Consider the following 22,573-nt stretch of genomic DNA (forward strand, 5'->3'; position numbering starts at 1 on the left):
CTTAGCCGCTTTCTGTATTTCTGTCTTTCTTTTTCCTTGGCTGTCCACCACCATCCCTTGCTTGCTCCACCTGTCCATTCTCCCTTCCTTTTACCTCCCCTGTGTCCACCACCACTCCTTCACTGCTCTCCTTATCCAGCAGCAGCCCTTCTCCCTACCCCTTACTAGAATATATGTCTGTCTGTCTGTCTTTCTTTCTGTCTCCCTCCCTCCCTCCCACTATCTGTCTTTCTCCCTGCCCCCTATGCAGCAGATTTCTGTCCCCCCCTGCAGCTTTAAAACAGTCTTACTTCACCACCCTGGCACCAAGGGAGAGAACTGGGCAGCCTCACCTCCATGGTAGAAACAGTACTAGGGCAAGGGCAGAGTTTATTTATTTCAGTTTGCATCTTACGACTGGAGCCACTCCCTGTGCTTCCTAGTTCGGCCGGACCGGGGAACCTGCAAGGACTGGAATAAAAGAGGGAAAAGTTGAGGCGAACGCACTCCTAGACCCCCCGCGTGCGACAGCCGCAGTGATTGACAGCTCCCTTCTGATGACATCGGTGTGCGGTGCCCTGGCGTGTGGGGGCGGGGGGAACTCTCTCTGTGTTGCCGGATGAGAAGTAATCCTGGGTCACCGCTGTGCGAGATTTGTCCCGATCCCTTCCCGAAGCTGGATAGGGGCGGGAAAGGCTCGCGATCACCTCCTTGCTCCGTATTGTGCTTGGGGTACCTGAATTACCTGCCTCCCTGTCTGTGTGTGCGCGGCAGTTCTCATTTCTCGATGTGGAGCCCGGGCTTTTATAAATTTTGAAGTTGCCATGGCAGCTATCCTCAGTCGCAGCGGCGCGAGATGGAGAGTAGGGAGATTTATCTGGCGCGCATGTGCACTCCTACCGCCACAGCCCGACAGATCTGGACTCTGGGAACACGCGGTTAGAATGCGCATGCTCGCTTAGCATTTTATTATTATAGATTATATATGTAGTTCACATGTTGCTGTTAAAACTATATTTAATGCTGAGCCTCTACAACCTCTCCCTTAGAACCAAGCTTCCTGATGGTTAGGCACTAGGCCAGCATTCCTCCCCTCAAGGGTCACTTGTGGAGTCTGATCTGTAAGAAAGTCTTCAGAGTTCAGTCTAAGACTATGCACAAGAATCAATATGAACAATGAGGAGTTATATATTAGAGAATGACACGGTGGCGGGTTACCCGCGGCTAGCCGCATTTAGCCGCGGGTAGCCGGCCGAAACAGGGAAGAAAAAATAGTGGCCTCTGCGGGATGGGGACAAGGCCATTCACCGCCCCGTGGAGCGGTGAATGGACTTGTCCCCGCAGTGAGGCAATCAAGGATCGCGCGGTCCCCGCTATCTCCCTCCCTCCTCCTTACCGCCGGTTGAATTTCTGCCGGTCCGCGTGAAAAAAAAAAAAGCCTCCTTCCTTTTCCCCTGCTCTTACCGCCATGCTTATGCTGCAGCTACTAAAGCCGACAGGAAGTCTTTCCGACATCAATTCTGACGTCGGAGAGGACGTTCTGGGCCAGCCAATCGCTGCCTGGCTGGCCCAGAACGTCCTCTCCGACTTCAGAATTGAGTCGGAAAGACTTCCTGTCGGCTTTAGTAGCTGCAGCAAGAGCATGGCGGTAAGAGCAGGGGAAAAGGAAGGAGGCTTTTTTTTTTTTTTTTTGAGCGGCAGGGAGGCAGCAGGCTGGCTTTGGCTAGGGAGGGAGAAAGCTGGGCAGGCAGGATTCGGGGGTGGGGGTGGGGGTGTGACCAAGTGTAGAAGGCAGTGCGAGGGACATAGGAAGGAGGCACTAGGGGCACTAAAGACATGGGAAGGAGGCACTGGGGCACAAAAGACAGGAAGGGGCACTAAGGACATGGGAAGGAGGCACTGGGGGCACTAAAGACAGGAAGGGGCACTAAGGACATGGGAAGGAAGCACTGGGGCACTAAAGACATGGGGAGGAGGCACTGGGGGCACTAAAGACAGGAAGGGGCACTAAGGATATGGGAAGGAGGCACTGGGGGCACTAAGGACATAGGAAGGAAAGAGGGAGGGAATAGAAAGGGACAATTCTTGGGCCTGTGTGCAGAAAGAAAGAAATGAAAGAAAGGATACACAGACAGAAGGAAACACAACCAGAGACTCATGAAATCAATCACCAGACAGCAAAGGTAGGAAAAATGATTTTATTTTCAATTTAGTGATCAAAATGTGTCAGTTTTGAGAAGTTATATCTGCTGTCTATATTTTGCACTATATTTGTCTATTTTTCTATAGTTACTGAGGTGACTGAGCTTGCGGAGATGGGGCAGAAACAGGGTTTTAAAATTTTAGTCCTAGTAGTTTGCTGGTCCACAAAATAATTATTTTATTTCTGCCGGTTCACGGGTGTAAAAAGGTTGAAAAACACTGATGTAGAGTATGCCGGCTTTCTTTTTCGCCCAGCCACACGTGTTCAAAAAGCCACGCTTGCGCGGCTGCTCGAGTTGATCAATCTTCTCCTTTCTTACAATTTCCTGTTTCTGGTTGCATCAGAGGAAAATATTGAACAAATGAGCACCCGCACGTGCGGCTGGGTGATAAAGAGAGCCGGCATACTCTACATCTAAGGTGAGATGGAGGGAGGGAGATGGCGGAACACTGCAATCGGTCGGGTGTCTGCTGTTTTTGTATCACTGCCTGCCTGTGCTCACGTTCCAGATCCACCTGCATTTTTAGTGTGCACAATTGACCTGATTCGAGCTATAGGTGAACATGGGGGACACGTCATTGCAAGGGAGGACAAGTCAATTGATTTATTTTATGTTCTGTTTTTACTACAGGGCAGAGGCACTGAAACAGATTCTCAGTGCAGTAGTAGTAGTAGCAGTGGCAGGATTCTCTTCTGTCTTCATGGTGTTTTGCGGTACTGAGGCTTAAATGGATGCTGCGGGGACGGTGACGGGGCGGTGAATGGGATGGCAGTGGCGGTGACGGTGACGGGGCGGTGAAGGGGATGGCGGTGACGGTGACGGGGCGGTGAAGGGAACGGTGGTGACGGGGCGGTGCAGAGGATGGTGGGCCGGGGACAGTGCAGTGACGGGGACAGATTTTTTTCCCCGTGTCATTCTCTATTATATATCACAGTACCTAGCAATGCCTTTGCAGAAATATTTCTGCAAAACACCAGTTCTAATTATATGATATGATGTATTTTGATAGAAATGCAATAGCCACACTTTTGGAACAATGTTACAAAAGACCAACTTTACATCTTGATAGTGTATGGTATGCCAGATGAAAAACGTGTAATAATAATAATAATTATTATTATTATAATTTATTTTTTGTATACCGCTATACCAAAAGTTCAAAGTGGTTCACAACAGAAAAAATGCATACAATCAATATATGTGAAATACATAATAAAACAATCAATAAAAGAATACATCTGTTAAAAAACAAGGAGAAGTTAAAACAGTAGAACAACTAAGATGTAAACATGTGAAACAGACGTGTCTTTAGAGATTTTCTAAAATCAAAATAAGAAGTGGCCTCAAGTATAAGTTTTTCAAGCCATGCATTCAGTTTGGTGGCCTGGAATGACAAAATTCTGCCGAAAAACTTCTTGTATTGACATGATTTTGGAGAAGGGTAATTGAATAGATTTATTCTATGAGTACTCTTATTAGAACAATTCAAAGGAAGCTGAGAGGCAAGGTAATCTGGTAGCATCCCAAAAACTGCTTTGTAACTAATGCAGGAAAACTTGAACAGAACTCTGGACTCCACTGGCAACCAGTGAAGTTTTTGATAGAAAGGGGTAATGTGCTCCCATTTTTTTAATTCAAAGATGAGACAAACTGCAGTGTTCTGAACCAGTCTCAATTTTTTTGAATTTTTTTTTTTTGTAAGCCCCTAAATATATAATATTACAATAATCCAAAATACTCAAAATGGATGTCTGCACTGGCAAACAAAAGGACGGTTCATCAAAAAATTTCTTAATGGTGCGGAGCTTCCATAAAACCGAAATACATTTCTTGAACAGTAAATCTATATGTTTTTCCAGGGTCAAGTGTTTGTCAAGGGTTATACCCAATATTTTTATAGATTGTTCAATTTTGTATTCCCGCCCGCTCACAAGAATCAAATTTTCTTTTATCTTTTCATTGGGCGTTGCTAGAAAGAATTTAGTTTTTTCAGTATTTAATTTCAGTTTAAAAGCAATCATCCAAAGCTTGATTTGATTTAAAATATTAGCTAGGAATTTAATAAAATCAGATGACAGACAGGTTAACAGGATAACCACAGTGATGTCATCTGCGTAAATATAAAACTTGAGCTTTAGACTTTGTAGCAAATTACCTAGTGAAATAAGATAAATATTAAACTAAGTTGGGGATAGGGGGAGCCCTGAGATACCCCAAAATGTTATCCCAACTAAATTGTCATCCTTGAACACCCGGTAGGATCTTTTGCCTAGGAAACCCTGGAACCAATTAAAGACATTTCCTGCGATACCAATGGATTCCAGACAATCCAGTAGAATGGTATGATCTATCAGGTCAAAGGCACAGCTTAGATCCAACTGCATAATCAGCGCTAGAGCCTCGACTAAATAAAAAATATAAATGATTTAATAGTGAGGCCATAACTGTTTCTGTACTGAAGCCAGATCTGAAACCTGATTGGTTATTGTGCAGTATGTTGAATCTATCTAAATAGATAATCAGTTCTGCATTTACTATCCCTTCCATTAGCTTAGTGACCAGCGGAATACTTGCAATGGGTCTGAAATTAGATATATTATTTGTTGATTCTTTGTTATTCTTTTTAATAGGTGTTATCACAATTTGACCCTGGTCTTCTGGGAACTTCCCTATGAATAATTGGAGATTAACCCAAACTAGCAGATTTGCTTTGAAATTAATCGGGGCCACTTTCATCATGTTTGGGGAGCAACTGTCCAGTCTACAGTATGATTTAGCATACTTGTTGTAGAACTTATTAAATGTTTGCCAATCTATCTCAGAAAAGTTGGCCCATTCCATATCAACTTTAGGGACGTCTGGATCCCGAATGATGGTAAATCCCCAGTGACAATCAGTAGAACCCACTAAGGAGTACCTTAATTTTTATACAGAGAGGCTACTATTTGACTGTGGAAGATTTAATGAAGAGTATGAACATTGTTACTTGTTACAATAAGTCCTTGCAAATCTTATGACCCCCGTCAGAGGTAGAATCATAATGAGATATATGGGTTCACTGACATTTCTTCGAGCAGACAATGAAGAATCATAATGAGACATATAGATTCACTGGCAGTCCTCCGAGCAGACGATGAATTAGTGATCATTTTTGGGGTTAGAACCTAATGCTTTTACTAGTCACAAGAGGATTTTAACACATTGTACCTCTTCCCAGACACCATGGAGCGTCAGTTAGTAGTGAATCATTTTGTACCACTGCTGTGTTCTAATTAAAGGGGAAAGAGTTTGTCATCTTCACATACAGTATAATAAATCCCATTATGTCCCCATGAATAAGCACCATATCGATGCCATTACCTTTTGAAATAAAAATAGACCATAACAGACACGTCACATTTCACTACAGGAAGTTGATCCTTAAGTTTGACTTGTAAGATGACAAGAGACTATGGGAGACCTTTTTCCTATGGGATACATTTTTCCTGCTTTTTGCTGAAGTCACAGCTAAATACAGACTGGTTTTAATTCAGATGCTCAGATGCTAATGTGTGGGCCATGTAGTGTGTAATTTCAATTCCCTGCTGAACAGACTGTTCCTCTCAAGGATAATGAATGTGTTGAAGACAGAAGTTGCAACAAATCATGCCATGTCAGCAGAGGACTCCATATATGGGCAACCTGGCTCCAGGAACCTAAGAACTGATAAGAAATGCCAAGCTATGTCATGCCCCAAAAGGTGGGGGCTAGCTGATGTACTGAATGTACCCATGTGAAGAACAGAATATTTGAGAAGAAGAAAGTTCAAGAAGACATTCCTGTTCTGGCCCCCCAGGGAAGAATGGAGGTATGGACTAGGGGGTGGGTTAGATAGGCAGCAGATTCGCTCCAATAGGGACAGTACATGAACAGAGCTAGGGGAGGGTCTTGCAAGACAAAGAAACTTTCTGTATAAAACCCCTATGCTTGGGCAGAGTGTTCAGAGAAGCATGCCATACTTACAGAAATATGTTGGCACTCTGTATTTCTCTACGTTGTATATATCCAGATTGATTTATTTCTGATATGTTTATGCTGCTATAACTTTTTTATTCTAATAATAAAAAGTATTATCTGTTTTGGAATATACAATGCAAGTCTGTGTTTTCCTTCAGAAAGATCTCCAGTGAGACAGAATAAGCAGCCCTATTTCAGTGGTGACCCAGAGGTGCTGCAATAGCTCCCTCTAGTGGAAACTGACAGAAATTTGTTTTTCAGTGAATCTCACCCCCGGGATGGGTGAAAGAGACACTTTTGTTTTTTTTGAAACACTCACCCGTCGTGGTGAAAGGTGCTCATTTACGAGAACAGACATGTAGGGACTGTACAGATGTAATATTGTAAAAATTGTAAGTATAAAACTTCATTTTTGTGTGTAGGATATTAGTCTTAGTAATAGGGAAAGACAGAACAGTATAGAAATGTGCGTTTTTACTATTTTCAAGGCATTGTACATTTGTGTATATATATATATATATATATACTAGGGGATAGAATAGGGTTTAGTTAAGATCTGGATTGAGCTTTTTCTGTGAGCACCATACTAGAGGTCTGCATTGGAACAGGGATCACGGGAATCCTGCAGGTCCCGCGGGAATCCCCCCCCTAACCCACGGGACTTCCACGGGGACCCTCCTATGGCCCACGGGACTCCCATGAGGACTCCCCTCTAGCCAACGGGACTTCCATGGGGATGGAAGGCTTTGGAAGCAGGGTTCGTCTATATAATATAAGGACACGTCAGTCTTAGTAAAACTAAAAAAGGGTTCCACCAAAGAGATTCCACAAGGAAAACAGCAGTGGAAACACAAAAGAAACAGTGGAATTGATGATCCTGTGAGAAGTAATTGCTGCTTTTTATGGGGACCGGCGGGGATGGAAGTAATTCCTTGCGGGGATGGGTGGGGATAGAGAGGATCCTGACAGGGATGGGTGGAGACAGAGAGGATCCTGGCGGGGACGGGTGGGGATGGAGAGGATCCTGGCGGGGATGGGTGGGATTTCTGTCCCCGTGCAACTCTCTACACCATACTAGTGTGTCAGTGACATGGAGAGAGAATGAAGTCTTGCAGACTAAGGGAAAGTTTTTTTTTGTTTTCTGAGTGAAGGTGCTGGAATGGGAAGTAAAAAGCTAGCAGAAGTGATGAGGGGAGTGGTAGAGACCCCCCTCCCCCTCACAGCATTCCTCTGGAAAAGCCTCTTAGGGAGGATGCTATAGTGATAAGACAATGTGTCCAGTACTAAGAGAAAAGATAAGAAGCAAACGATTAAGTGTTGATGTTTTGTTTAAACTCTAGAGACTATCAAACCTCCAACTATCTTCTGGCCAAAGTTTGGTGTGGAGGAAAATTGGCTATGTTAAATTCTAAATTTGTAGGTGAATAGCAAGAAGCAGTATTCACGAAGGAAACTAGAAATGCTTCCTGTTGAAAAAGGAGGGGGGGGGGGTGAAACTCTTTCCTATACATAAAGATGAGAGAAAATGAGCCAGCACAAGTAAAAATCTGCCCATGAGAATCCTTAAAATATCTATCTCCTCCCTGTAAAACTCACGGGGGACAGGGATATTAGTGAGAGTACAGCAGGAGCCGATAGATTCACCTGCTGAATCTGCTACCTTAGAAGAGAAGGCAGCCACACATTCTAAGTTACATAGGGAAATAGAGAGGTACAAGAAAAATCTGGAGAATTTCCCTGTGCCTTTGAGATTGCCCCTCCATAGAAAGGATGGGGGGTTGGGGGGGAGGAGAGCAATACCGAGCTATCCATTGAGAAAAAGTCCTGATAAAGGACAGGAGGGAAAAGCCACATTCCAGAGAAGTAGAGAGGAAAAAGGAATGATGAGAAGATCTGCTTTGATGCAGTGACAAATGCTCAGCTTGTGGGACAGGTAGGACCCAAGGGTGAGAGAAAAATGTCCTAGCTTAGATCCACATTTCAAAGGTTTTCTAGCTAACTCACACACAACATACAGAAAAAGAATAAGAGTCAGAAGTGTACTTTCTCAGATGCAGAATAGGAAGGGGGAATAATAAGCTGAAGAAATAAGAGCATGTATTTTCAGAAAGACAGAAAGAAAGCTATAGTACTTGAGATAATGTGAACAGAATTTCAAAGCAAGAATATACAAAGCTTAGTCCTTTACAGTATAAATAATAAAGATATTGAGTACAGGAGTTAAGGAATAATTAGAAAAGCAGATGCACATTACCTAAAATGCAATTCTGTAAGGCAACCAGTCATAAAGAACACATGCTAAAAGCAAGGGAAATAATTTAAGCTGACCAGTTGCATTGGAATCTGAAAAGATAAGAATGTGTGCCTTAACCCTGAAAATACCAGAGTGTACAGTAATTTCACATTCGGCTAATGAGAAGGAAAAACCTGGTGACAGACGGAGAGTCTGTTCACAGCCCCAGTATTTTGTTCTCTCTCTCTCGACAAGACTTTTCATGCAATCTTTATTTGTAGACCGCCAATACCTCCCTGAAGTTCACATAGGTAATTATAGAGAATCAATGTTAAATGAGTTTGAATAGAAAGAAAGAAAGAAAAAAACATCTTTGCCATGTGTGATACCTTAGTTTGGGAACTTCAGGAGCAAGCACTTCTCCCAAAGAAAAAAAATAGTACAGTAACAAGAAGAAAGGTTTTTCTCTCAACTTTTCTTCATAGTACCTTTGGCCCTTTTCGGACTTTCACAGCACTGCCATGCAGTGCAAGAAGCCTCCCTTAGAACCAGGGCAGGATTAATTCTTCGAGGGCCCCTGGGCATACAAGTACACTGGGCCCCCTGGCCCCACTCCACCCCACCCCGCCCCATTTATCTGTTTTCTTATTTACTTCTTTATTTCCACTTGTCTTTCTTTTTTATTCAAAACAAAGAGTAGCATACCAGTGCACAGTTTTTCTTCTATGCAACCCCCAAACATCTCTGAACAAATCCCCCTTCCTGCCCTTCCCACCTACTTACCCAGGACTTTAACTCGGAACCCTTTCCATACGTATATAAAAGTGTTCAAATATATTGTAAAGCAGTAATACTATCTGAAATATGTATATGTTAATAACCAAGTTTACAATGCCTCCCATTGCCTCAATCTATGTCGACCAACTGTAAACAACCAAATCTGTATCTTCTCTAGTACGTTCCACTCCATGTATGTTAACTTGTAACGAAACAACAAGGCAAGCAGTCCACCAAAGAATCCAACATGAAACAAAAGAAGATTGGCAGACAATAAGGAGATTCAAACCAGGTTTATTCAAGGTGATCCCAAGAACCATGCCCAATGCATTTTACCAAACAAGGCTAGGCAACGCTAACAGAAAACCATGTCTTTAATACACCCTCACCCAGTGGTGGAGACTGCCATTGATAAAAAAACTACAGCAGTTCGACAAAATCGACACGGCCCACAAATGGTTGAACATCATGGGACTGGAACTAGACGAGACTCAAACCCGGGTGAGTGCCCTGGAAGATCGTCTATTTCCCTTGGACTCTGGTGCCGCCTGCAGCTGACCCAAAAGGTCAATGACTTGGAGAACAGTGCCCGCCGTAATAATTTAAGGCTGGTTGGGCTGCCAGAGCATATTGCTGACGCGGAACTGATTGGATTCTTAGAAGCGTGGCTCCCCCAGCCCATTTCCCTGGATCTCCACCTGGGCAAGCTCAGAGTGGAACGCGCTCATCGTCTGGGGCCTAAGGGACCTGAGGGTTCCCAGCCCTGAGTAGTCATATTTAAAATCCTGAATTTTGCTCATAAAACCGCAATCTTGCAGGCGATCTGGACAGGCACAGGATTCGCCATGAAAATAGGAAAATTCTCTGCTTTCAGGATTACTCACCTATAGATTTACTCTCATCTGTTCCGTGCTTTTTGACAATAAAGTTAAATTTGCTCTCCTCTACCTCGCCCGCCTTCGGATCCAGCATGAGGGTAGTGTGCAAACTTTTGACTCCCCCAGTGAGACCCTTACTTTTGTTGCCATGCTGGGCATTGTTGTGGCTCCGCCGACTGTCACCATTGGCAAGGGACAGCAGCTTCCTCCGCAGGGGACTCTTGAATTTTGGTTGGCTCAGTTTGTGCTGGTATGGATATTGTTGGTTTGGTGTGATACTGATGCTTGCTGCTAGCCTGTCGGCGTGAGTGCGTTGGTGGCTGAATGGTATGGTGTGAGGTATTTGGGAGTTTGGAGTGTGTGACAGCTTGGGGTGGTGGTATATGGGTTCCTTATGGGGTGCTTTTGCTGTTCTGGGCTCCTGTTTTGTTTTTCTGTGTGTAGGGGTGAGGATTGGGATGTTTGCTGTGAAGTCAGGTTTCTAGGGGTAAATTTTGGGATGGGTGCAGGGTGGGGGTCCCTTGTAGTTAGGTTTTGGGAGGTGTGGGGGTAGGTTTGCACTCCAGTGTCAGGGTTAGGCTGTTTTGGGGGGGGCCTGCTGAGGTCTTTTGAGGGTCAGTTGCTAAGGGGGTGTCTGGTGAGAGCTGGGCATTGGATCCCTTTGTACTCACCTTGGTATCTGCTTTCTGTCTTTCAGTGGTTTGATACTGACTGAGTCCAAATTGCGGGCCTTCTCGTGGAATGTGGCGGGTATTAATTTCCCAGTGAAGCACTCAAAAATCGTACAGCTTTTAAAAAAACAACACATGCATATTGCCTGTCTCCAGGAAACTCATTTATCTGATAGTAGACATGACAAATTGGCTCGGGGTTGGGTCAAGGAGGTCCACTATTCCACGAGCTCTATCCATAGTGCTGGTGTGGCGATTTATCAAGTAAATATCTTCCTTACACTGTTCACAAGGTTGTTAAAGATCCAGAGGGGAGGTATCTGTTCCTTCACTTGGAGGATCAGGGTCAAGAATTGGTGCTTGCTAATATTTATGCCCCGAATGTATTCAGCATGGAATTTTTGCAACAGATTATTGGTTTACATGCTACCTTTCAGCATCTTCCCCTTTTGATGTTCAGCAATTTTAATGTGGTCCTGGACCCAGATATGGATCGTTTGGGGGGACATCTTCATCTGATTTTCAGCCGGCGTGGAGCTTTGCCTAGTTTTGCTAGGTCTTGGATTTGGTCAATGTTTGGAGGCTTCACCACCCAGTGGATAAGGATTTCACCCATGCGGCCCACGCTCATCCTACTATGTTCCACATAGATTATGTTTTGGTGTCTTCTTTTCTTCCCCGGGTGACCCGAGTGGAGATTGGGACCCCTACTTTATCTGATCATGCTCTTGTATGGGTGGAGGTTCAGGGTGTTCAATTTGATAATGAGGAAACTGGTCAGTGGCAGTTTCCTCATTATCTTTATTAGGATACCGGTTACAAGGAGCATATTCTTCAGTGTTGGGAGCAGTATCTGCTGGATAATGCTCCTTCGACATCGGACCCCTTGCTTTTATGGGAGAACACTGGTTCCCAACTCTGTCCTGGAGGACCACCAGGCCAATCAGGTTTTCAGGATAGCCTTAATGAATATGCATGAAGCAGATTTGCAATCCTCTCACTTCCATTATATGCAAATCTCTCTCATGCATATTCATTAGGGCTAGCCTGAAAACCTGATTGGCCTGGTGGTCCTCCAGGACAAGGTTGGGAACCAGTGATGTAAACAAAATAAAGAAACAAAAAGGTCTTTTCCTCTCTCTGTTAAATCCTAGCTCATGTTTGCGGTTTAACACCCGCTCTGGCAGGATACACTTTTCAAATCTGACATATTGTAATCACAAAACAGAAAATAAAATTATTTTTTCTACCTTTTGTTGTCTGGTCAATATTCAAATCTTGTTGGTCCCAGGCTCTGGTTGTCTTGCTTGCCATGGTCTCCTTGTTTCTCCGTGCCAACCATCAATCTGCCATCTCTTTCCTCCACTTCCGTTTCCCTTCCCTCCCCTGGAGGTCTGGCATCTTTCTTTTTTTTTTTTCGTCTCCATCCACATATTCACCTTTTCTCAACTACCCTTTCATCTAGCATCTCTCCCTTTCTCTTCCCAACTATCCTCCTATCCAGTATCTCTATCCCCCCTCTACCCCATCCCTTGTGTCCAACTTCTCTCCCTTTCAGTTCCTTCCCTCCCTAAATCCCATTATCCACCATCTTTCTCCTACTCCTCTGTTTTTAGACCCATTATTTCTTCCCCCCAAAGCCTGGCATATGCATGTATCTTTGAACCCCCCCCTTCCTGCCCTCCCTCCATGTACTTCTATACCAGGACCCCCTCCCCTGGAGGTCTGTCCCCCCCTGAAGTCTTGTCCCCCCGAAGGACTGCACCTCCCCCCCCCCCAAGGTCTGTCCCCCCTGAAGCCCTGCACCTGCCCTGAAGGCCTACACTCCACCCCCTCCCCTGGAGGTCTGTCCCCCCCTGAAGGCCTGCATCCCCCCGAAGGACTGTATCTCCCCCCAAAGGCCTGCACTCCCCCTGAAGGCCTGCACCCCATCCCTGAAGGCCTACACCCCAATCCTGAAGGCCTGCACCCCCACCTGAAGGCCTAGTCCCCCCGATGGTCTGTCCCCCTGAAGGCCTGCACCCACCCTGAAGGCCTATACCCCACCCCTGAAGATCTGCACCCCTCCACAGGCCTGTATTTCCCCCAAAGGTCTGTCCCCCCTGAAGGCCTGCACCCCCACCTGAAGGCCTGTCCCCCCCGAAGGACTGCACCTCCCCCCAAGGTCTGTCCCCCCTGATACCCTGAAGGCCTGCACTCCCCCTGAAGGCCTGCACCCCCACCTGGAGGCCTAGCCCCCCCGAAGGACTGCACCTCCCGCTGAAGGTTTGTCCTCCCTGAAGGCCTGTCCCCCTTCTGAAGGCCTGTCCCTCCCTGAACCCCTGAAGGCCTGCATCCCCCTGAAGGCCTATATGTCCCCCCCTCCCCCTGAAGGACTGTCCCCCCTGTGTGTTCCCCTCTGGCCTCCCGTGCCTCCCTTGACCCGATTCCTGCAGAAAGCAACCTGCAGAAAGGATCGTGGGTACTTCAGCGATCCTTGCAGGTTGCCATAGGCCTCCTGAGTTGTCATCCCTCTGCTGCGGTCCCGCCCCTCCTCTGATGTCCCCTTACTTTTGAGTCAGATGACGGCGGCGACCTTGGGAGACGCTTGAGACAGCAGTTGTGTGAAATATGTCGGGTCAGACTCCCAGGTTTGGCTGTGATTAAGCTAAGTACAAACGCACTTTATATTTATACTATTTATTTAATTTATAATTATGAAATATGATTAAGTGGAAAACTATCAGAACTGTACTCAAGATGGACAGCCAATGATTAGGCATCATGTAATTCTTTCCACGATTTCGAGATAACATAGCAGTGGAGTGGTGGGGCTGAGGCGTCCTTTTGAAGCTTACATGAGTGGGGTAAAATCATATCCTATTATATTATAATCCAGTTCTTCAGGGATATATATGGTAGTATAATAATGAGGCATCGAGTAAAATACATCCCATATAAACCTAGAAAATACCTTTATCCATGGTGCTAACTAGATACGATCAATTCATAAATTTCTGACATAATTTTTTTGTGCAATACACTTAGGGGCTCATAATCGAAAGAAAAAAGCATCTACAAAGTGGCCTAAATGGGTACTTGGACGATCAAAAAGCCTGCTCGTCCATGTACCCATTGGATGGGTGGGACCATTGGATGACCATGGAATAAAGGGAGTGCTAAAGGAGGACAAAGCAATGACCGGCAAACTGAACACATTTTTTTGCATCTGTATTTACCGAAGAAGATGTACACAGCATACCGGAACTGCATCACTGATCACTTTGATGGACACGGTCTGATGAGGACCAGCCAGCACTGTTTCAGCAAAGACAGATCTTGTTTGACAAACTTGCTGCACTTCTTCGAGGGAGTAAACAAGCAGATAGACAAGGGCGACCCGGTCGACATTGTATATCTGGATTTTCAGAAGGTGTTTGACAAGGTTCCACATGAACGACTATTTTGGAAAATTGCGAGCCATGGAATCGAGGGTGAAATACTCACGTGGATTAAAAACTGTCTGGAGCATAGGAAACAGAGAGTGGAGGTAAATGGACAATGCTCAGACTGGAAGAGCGTCACCAGTGGGGTGCCACAGGGCTCGGTGTTTGGACCCATGCTTTTCAACATCTTTATAAACGATCTGGACATAGGTATGACGAGCGAGGTGATTAAATTTGCGGATGATACGAAGTTATTCAGAATAGTGAAGATACAGGGGGATTGCGAAGATCTACAACGTGACATAATCAGGCTCGAAGAATGGGCATTGACATGGTAGAAAAGGTTCAACGTGGATAAGTGTAAAGTGATGCATGTTGGTAACAAAAATTTCATACACGAATACAGAATGTCCGGGGCGGTACTTGAAGAGACCTCCCAAGAAAGGGACTTGGGAGTTCTGATTGACAAGTCGATAGAGCCATCCGCGCAATATGCGGTGGCGGTGAAAAGGGCGAACAGAATGCTAGAAATGTTAAAGAAGGGGATCACGAACAGATCGGAGAAGGTTATCGTGCCACTGTACCGGGCCATGGTGCGCCCTCACCTGGATTACTGCGTACAGCACTGGTCGCATTACATGAAGAAGGACATGGTACTAATCGAAAGGGTCCAGAGAAGGGCCACTAAGATGGTTAAGGGGCTGGAGGAGTTGGCATATGGTGAAAGATTAGAGAAACTAGGCCTTTTCTCCATCGAACAGAGGAGATTGAGAGGGGTCATGATCGAAACATTCAAGGTACTGAAGGGAATAGACTTAGTAGATAAGGACAGGTTGTTCACCCTCTCCAAGGTAGGGAGAACGAGAGGGCACTCTCTAAAATTGAAAGGGGATAGATTCCGTACGAATGTAAGGAAGTTCTTCTTCATCTAGAGAGTGGTACAACACTGGAACGCTCTTCCGTAGTCTGTCATAGGGGAAAACGCCCTCCAGGGATTCAAGACAAGGTTAGACAAGTTCCTGCTTAACTGGAACGTGCGCAGATAGGGCTAGTCTCAGTTAGGGCGCTGGTTTTTGACCAGAGGGCCGCCTCGTGAGCAGACTGCTAGGCAAGATCGACCACTGGTCTGACACAGCAGCGGCAGTTCTTATGTTCTTATGTTGCAGCTTTTGAGATACAGTCATTCTTTCAGACTTTTCTCTGCTTTCTGAGACTTGTATAAGTATCTCTCTAAACTAAAACTAAACTAAACCTTAAGTTTATATACCGCATCATCTCCACAATCATAGAGCTCGGCACAGTTTACAAGAACTAGTATAAAGAAGGAACTCCATAGTAAGGATTACAGGAACTTTGTATAAAGAAGGTTTACAGGAACTTAGTATAAAGAGGAAACACTATAGAGGGAAGGAAGTATTACATTTTGAGAATAGCCAAGTTTTCAGATGTTTTCGGAATAGTTGGAAGGAGCCCAGATTCCAAAGTGTGGTAGTAAGGTTATTCCAAAGCTCTGTGATTCTGAAGGAGAGAAATGTCCCTAATTTTCCTGCATAGAAGACACCTTTTAATGAGGGGAAGGATAGTTTGAATTTTTGGGTGGATCTGGTGGTATCAGGATTCGAGGAATTCCAAGATAGTGGAATTAGGGGAGGAAGGATGCTGTGTAGGACCTTAAAAGTTAGGCAGGCGCATTTAAAGTGAACCCTGGAAATTACTGGAAGTCAGTGAAGATTGGACAGAAGTGGGGAGACATGGTCAAATTTACTTTTTGCTAAGATTAGTTTAGATGCAGTGTTCTGAATCCGCTGAAGTCTTTGAAGGCTTTTCTTGGTTAGACTTGGTTAGACTTAAGAGTTAGAATAGTCCTGTCTGGAAAGGATGATAGATTGTACAAGGACAACAAAATGTTGGTGGAAGCAGGATCTCACTTTCCTCAGCATGTGAAGGCTAAAAAAGCATTTTTTTACCAAGGAATTAAGATGATCATTAAAGGAAAGTGTAGAGTCAATGATGATGCCCAGAACTTTGCTTGACAACTCAAGCTGCAGTGTGGCGCCAGAAGACAGTGAAATGAGGATGGGTAGCTGATCTAATTTTGGGCTGAGCCAAAGTAGTTTTGTTTTGGACTCATTCAGTTTCATTTGTACAGTGAGGGCCCAGGATTGGAGGTTCGTTATACAGTGCTCCCCCGAGATTCGCAGGGGTCCCTTTCCAGGAACCCCCACGAATCTCGAAAAACCGCAAATACGCTTTTTCATGGGGGAGCCTGAAGAGAGCAGCAGGAGAGCAGCTAGAGCACCGCGAGTGCAGGAAATCACTTGTGGTTCGCACAGACCGCCTCTTCCTGCACGAAGTCGGGACTTATCCAATCAGGAGCTGCGTGTCAAAGCTCTCTTCTGCCTCTCCCGCTGCCCTCTCCTTGTTGGTGGTCCGCGGTCCGAAAATACCACGAATGACCGGGACCGCGAACCGCCGACCGCGAATAACCGGGGGAACACTGTACATACTGTTATGTTCTCAGAGAGGTTAGTAAGGTTCGAGTTGGTCTCAAGGAGGACAAGGATGTCATCAGCATAAGTGTAAAGTGTTTCAAAAGGGGATAGATGGAAAAGTTTCAGGGAAGACATATAGATGTTGAAAAGAATAGGGGATAGAGGTGAACCCTGCGGGACTCCACATATCGGTTTCTAAGGACAGGACGTGGTGCCATTCATGTAAACAGTGCAAGAGCGGGATCGTAATTTGTGATTATACTATGATACATAAATTGAATTATATATTTTCTTCCATTGCATATATTTAAGAGATGTGACATTTTTCTCATCTTAAAGGTATTTCAGAGAAAAGAAATGTAAGAGGCCCACATTCAAAAATGATGAAGGTGACATAAGAACATAAGCAATGCCTCTGCTGGGTCAGACCTGAGGTCCATCTTGCCCAGCAGTCCGCTCACGTGGTGGCCCAACAGGTCCGGGACCTGAGCAATAATCCTCTATTTATACCCTTTTATTCCCTTTTCCAGCAGGAAAATGTCCAATCCTCTCTTAAATCCCAATACTGTATTCTGCCTTATAACGTCCTCTGGAAGCGCATTCCAGGAGTCCACCACACGTTGGGTAAAGAAGAACTTCCTGACATTTGTATTGAATCTGTCCCCTTTCAACTTTTCCGAATGCCCTCTTGTTCTTTTATTTTTTGAAAGTTTGAAGAATCTGTCCCTCTCTACTCTCTCTATGCCCCTCATGATCTTATAAGTCTCTATCATATCCCCTCTAAGTCTCCTCTTCTCCAGGGAAAAGAGACCCAGTTTCTCCAATCTCTCAGCGTATGAAAGGTTTTCCATCCCTTTTATCAGACGTGTCGCTCTTCTCTGAACTCTCTCGAGTAACGCCATATCCTTCTTAAGGTATGGTGACCAAAACTGGACGCACCATCGCACGATACAGCGGCAGGATAACTTCTTTCGTCCTGGTTGTAATACCCTTCTTGATTATACCTAGCATTCTATTCGCTCTCTTAGCAGCTGCTACGCACTGTGCCGTCGGCTTCATTGACCTGTCCACCATTACCCCCAAGTCCCTCTCTTGGGTACTCTCATTCAATAACATCCCTCCCATCGTATAGTTGTACCTCGGGTTTCTGCTTCCCACATGCAATACTTTACATTTCTCAACGTTGAACTTCATTTGCCATTTTGTCGCCCATTCCCCTAGTTTGTTCAAGTCTCTTTGCAATTCCTCACAGTCCTCTTTAGTCCGAGCTCCCCTAAATAGTTTGGTGTCATCTTCAAATTTTATTATCTCACACTTCGTCCCTGTTTCTAGATCATTTATGTATATATTAAATAACAGCGGCCTGAGCACCGAGCCCTGCGGAACACCACTCGTGACCCTCCTCCAGTCAGAGTAGTGGCCCTTCAACTCTACCCTTTGTTTCCTACCTACCAACCAGTTTCTGATCCATCTATGTACGTCTCCGTCCACCCCATGGTTCTTCAGTTTCCGGAGTAATCGTTCATGAGGCACCTTGTCAAAGGCTTTTTGGGGTCACCTCTGTCTATCTGTTTGTTAATTCCTTCGAAGAAGTGTAGTAAGTTGGTTAGGCACGATCTCCCCCTGCAGAAACTATGTTGGCTGGCTATCAGAAGTTTGTTTCTTTCCAAGTGATCATCGATGTTTTCTTTTATCAGTGCTTCCGCCATTTTTCCCGGAACCGAGGTCAGACTCACCGGTCTGTAGTTTCCCGGGTCACCTCGTGATCCCTTTTTAAAGATGGGCGTGATGTTGGCCGTCTTCCAATCCTCCGGGATCACGCCTGTTTTCAGGGATAGGTTGCATATTTGCTGCAGTAGTTCTGCTATCTCCTCCTTTAGTTCCTTCAGAACCCTTGGATGGATTCCGTCCGGACCTGGAGATTTGTCAATTTTTAGTTTATCTATCTGCCTGCGCTAATCTTCAAGGCTCACTTCCATGAATGTTAATTTTTCTGCTTGATTTCCATTGAAGAATTGCTCAGATTCCAGTATGTTGGTTGTGTCTTCGTTCGTAAATACAGACGAAAAGAACATGTTCAGTCTTTCCGCGACTTCTTTCTCCTCCTTCACTACTCCCTTCCTGACTCCATCATTCAGCGGTCCCACCTCCTCCTTAGCTGGCTGTTTCCCTTTAACATATCTGAAGAACGGTTTGAAATTTCGAGCTTCCCTGGCTAACCTCTCTTCATACTCTCTTTTGGCTTTTCGAACCACACGGTGACATTCTTTTTGATACTTCCTGTGCTCTATCCAGTTCCCTTCAGTTTTGTCCTTTTTCCATCTCCTGAATGAATGTTTCTTATTACTTATCGCTTCCTTCACTATTTTAGTCATCCATATCGGGTCCTTTATTCGACTCTTTTTGCTCCCCTTTCTGAATCTGGGGATGTACAGATTTTGCGCCTCGCTCACCGTGTCCTTGAAAAAAGACCAGGCATGTTCTACCATCCTCCATTTTTGGGAAGTGTTCCTAAGTTTCTTCCTTACCATTTTCCTCATTGCTTCATAGTTTCCTTTTTTGAAGTTGAAAGTTGTCGCTATGGTTCTCTTTCCTTTTGGTATTCCTGCTTCAACCTTGAACTTGATCATGTTATGGTCACTGTTTCCCAATGGTCCCACTACGTCCACTTCCTTTGCAGGTCCCATTAACCCATTTAGGATTAGATCCAAAGTGGCATTTCCTCTCGTCGGTTCTCTAACAAGCTGCTCCATGAAGCAATCTTGTGTAGCCTCCAGGAATTCTGTTTCCCTAGCGCATTTTGAGTTTCCAAGACTCCAGTCTATCCCGGGGTAGTTGAAGTCTCCCATAATAACTGTGCAACTGTTTTTGCATTCTTGTTTCATCTCGGCTTCCATTTCCTTATCGATATCTCCGGTTTGCCCGGGTGGACGATAGTATAGGCCCATTTTTATTTCATGTCCCTTTCTACCTGGTATTTTAACCCATAGCGATTCCAGCTTGTTGGTCGTCTCCGCTGTGTCTATTCTTGTCGATTGTATGGTTTCTTTTATGTATAGGGCTATTCCACCTCCTTTCTGTCCTCACCTGTCCTGGCGATAGAGCTTAAATCCCAGCAGTGCTGTATCCCATTTGCTTTCCTCATTCCACCATGTTTCAGAGATTCCAATGATGTCTAAGTCTTCTGCATTGGCCACGGCTTCTAATTCCCCCATTTTGTTTCCTAGGCTCCTTGCATTAGTATATATGCAGTTTAGATCCTGGTATTTAAGTGTCTTCATTTCCTTTCCCTGTGTTTCGGTCTTTGGTGTCTTCTCTTTTGGTACACACCTTCTAACCTCTTCTTCTGGGTTATTCAACTCCTGTAATTTGTCCGTTGTTTCTTCCGAGCCTTGCATTCCCATAGTATCATCACGTGATACCTTCTTCCGAATCATCGATGCTAGGTCGACTGTCGGCTTTCCCCTTCCTCTTAGTTTAAAGCCTGTTCTATTCCTCTCTTGACGTTGTTTGATAGAAGTCTTGTTCCCGCCGCGCTCAGGTGCAGTCCATCTCTCCTGTAGAGCTTGCTCTTGCCCCAGAATGTTGTCCAATTCCTTACGAAGTGGAATCCTTCTTCCTCACACCATTTCCTCATCCATGCATTTATTGATTGTAGTTCCTCCTGCCTTTTCACATCTGCCCTCGGTACCGGTAGGATCTCTGAGAACGCTATCTTCTGGGTCCTCATCTTCAACTTCATTCCCAGGATCTTGAACTGTTCTATCAGCGTGCTCCTTCTGTAGTCTCTCCTGCTGACATCATTCGTCCCGATGTGGATCATCACTGCGGTCTCTTCTGTCTCCGCTCCTTCCAGGATCTTCCCAATTTTGTCCACGAGGTCACCATTCGATCCTCTCTCCCTCCTGCTATGTGGCTGTCCACATGCCTTAGGATCGAGTCTCCCATTAGGATTGCTGACTTTCCCTTCTTCAATTTTCGCTTCGGTCTCAGGTCAATGTCCCCGGTGTGCTTCGCTCTTTCTTCTTCTGGGCATCGATTAGCCAATTTCTCCCCCTCTTGTGGTGTTCCTCTGTGGGTGTCATCTTTGGGGTCATCCACTTCTTGTTATCCCTTCCATGTTGGTGTTGGTGTATCTTCATCTTTCATCTGAAGTTTATCCTCTTCCACCCTTCTCCTGTATGCCTCCTCAATGAAATTCTCGAGCTCTCTGACTTCCTCTTCGATGTGTCTCTCACTCATGAAGTCTTCAGCTGTCTTGACTGGGTCCTCCATGGTGAAGAGTTCTTCTAGCTCCTGTATCTTGTCCTCTAGTCGCTTGACTTCCTTCTTCAGGCTTTTCAGCTCCTGGCACCGACCGCATACATATGACTGTCTCCCCGAGGGGAGGTAGTCATACATATGACAGTCCGTGCAGAACACTGGAAAGCTCATCTTCTGGTTCCCCTCTGCTTCCATTGTCGTTCCTGCTTTAAGATAACAGTTAAGATTACGTGTTTCTTCTGCGCCTGCTTCCTGCCTTCTTCCTATGTGTGCAGCCTTTGCTATACCTTACCTTACTTATGCTTATGTGTTGGTTCCTTCTGTGCCTGCTTCCCTCAGCACCTGCTTCCTGCCTTCTTCTTGTGTGTGCTGCCTATTCTTCTTATGTGTGCTGCCTTTGTAATATCTTTTTCTTGTGTGTGCTGCCTTCTTCCTGTGTGTTCTGCTTTTACTCTACCTTCTTCTTGTGTGTGCTGCCTGTGTTCTACCTTCTTCTTGTGTGTGCTACCTTTGTCTTGTGTGTGCTTCCTTTGCTCTAGCTTTTCTTACTGTTGCTTGTGTGTATTTGTTCCTTCTGCGCCCGCTTCTTCCTTACCTTTCAGTCCTTTCTTGATGTTCTTGGTGTAGTAACTTGTAATAACTTGGCCCTTCGCAAAGGCGCTCTCGCTAAGGTGCTCCCCTTTCAAGGGGGAGTCCAGCGCAGCCTCTGATGCGGTGGGGGTGGGCAGAGCGAACTCTCGCCGCTTCCCCGAGCCTTCTGCTTCCTTCCTCGCTGCTTCCCCTGGTGTGTTCGGCCCGACGCTGCTCCTCACTTCGGTCCGAACAAAGGGAACCCTGGCGCTGGTCTTCTCCTCTCCTCTGCCGCGTGTGCCGTGCTGGCTCCTCCCCTTTCAAGGGGGAGTCCGGCGCAGCCTCTGATGCAGTGGGGGTGGGCGGAGCGAACTCTCGCTGCTTCCCTGAGCCTTCTGCTTCCTTCCTTGCTGCTTCCCCTGGTGTGACTATGATGAATTATTTTTGCTGTTTGCACTTTTGTACTTTGGTAGATTCATCTTTTTAACATTTGTTGAGGACTCCAATTTACAGAGTATCCAGAGGAGGGATGAGTTCCTCCACATAACAAGTACCTGAAATCTAGCAGAGAATGTCCATAGCTGAGTACTGTAGCCTAACATGGATCAACATAACATACCAGGACTTTTCTTCATTGGCTACCGCAAAAAGACTGATTGACTACTGTCACCAGGATCATCGGCCTACAATGGCAGAGTGAAATTTAAGAGACTGGACTTTAAAGTTTTACAGCTTGTTTTGTTTTCCTTGCAACTATGGACTTGTTGCTGATTTAGATTTTTAATTTCTCTATGGACTTATGGTTTATGTGTATTACTAAGTATGTGCAATAAAAAGATTGTGATAGGCTTATCGAAAGCAATATGTATTTACTAGATGTACCATTTAGAAAGCTTGTATGTCTTTTCATCCTGTTTTGAATCTTGAACTGTACCCTATCTTTTCTCCACTTCATGAGACTCTTCCTATGCCCTTTTTGCGGCCCAGCTGGAGTGAAATGCAGTGAAGAAAGGATGAAGATACCATTGGCTGATAAGGAATGGGGACCAAGCCTGCTGCAACTGATACTGCCTCATGACTGAAAC

The 22,573-nt window shown here is 45.2% G+C and overlaps 1 long non-coding RNA gene across 2 annotated transcripts in view; it reads left to right on the forward strand.

Moving 5' to 3' along the window:
• Positions 1 to 6,461: 6,461 nt before the first annotated feature.
• The window catches only part of LOC117361217, a 198,986-nt gene continuing 182,874 nt past the window's right edge, over positions 6,462 to 22,573 (forward strand). For both annotated transcript variants that reach the window (XR_004539604.1, XR_004539605.1), the window contains exon 1: positions 6,462 to 6,571. This is a non-coding gene — a long non-coding RNA (uncharacterized LOC117361217). The remainder of the gene's footprint in view (positions 6,572 to 22,573) is intronic.

The sequence above is a fragment of the Geotrypetes seraphini genome, chromosome 5, assembly GCF_902459505.1.
Source record: "Geotrypetes seraphini chromosome 5, aGeoSer1.1, whole genome shotgun sequence".
Classification (NCBI taxonomy): domain Eukaryota; kingdom Metazoa; phylum Chordata; class Amphibia; order Gymnophiona; family Dermophiidae; genus Geotrypetes; species Geotrypetes seraphini.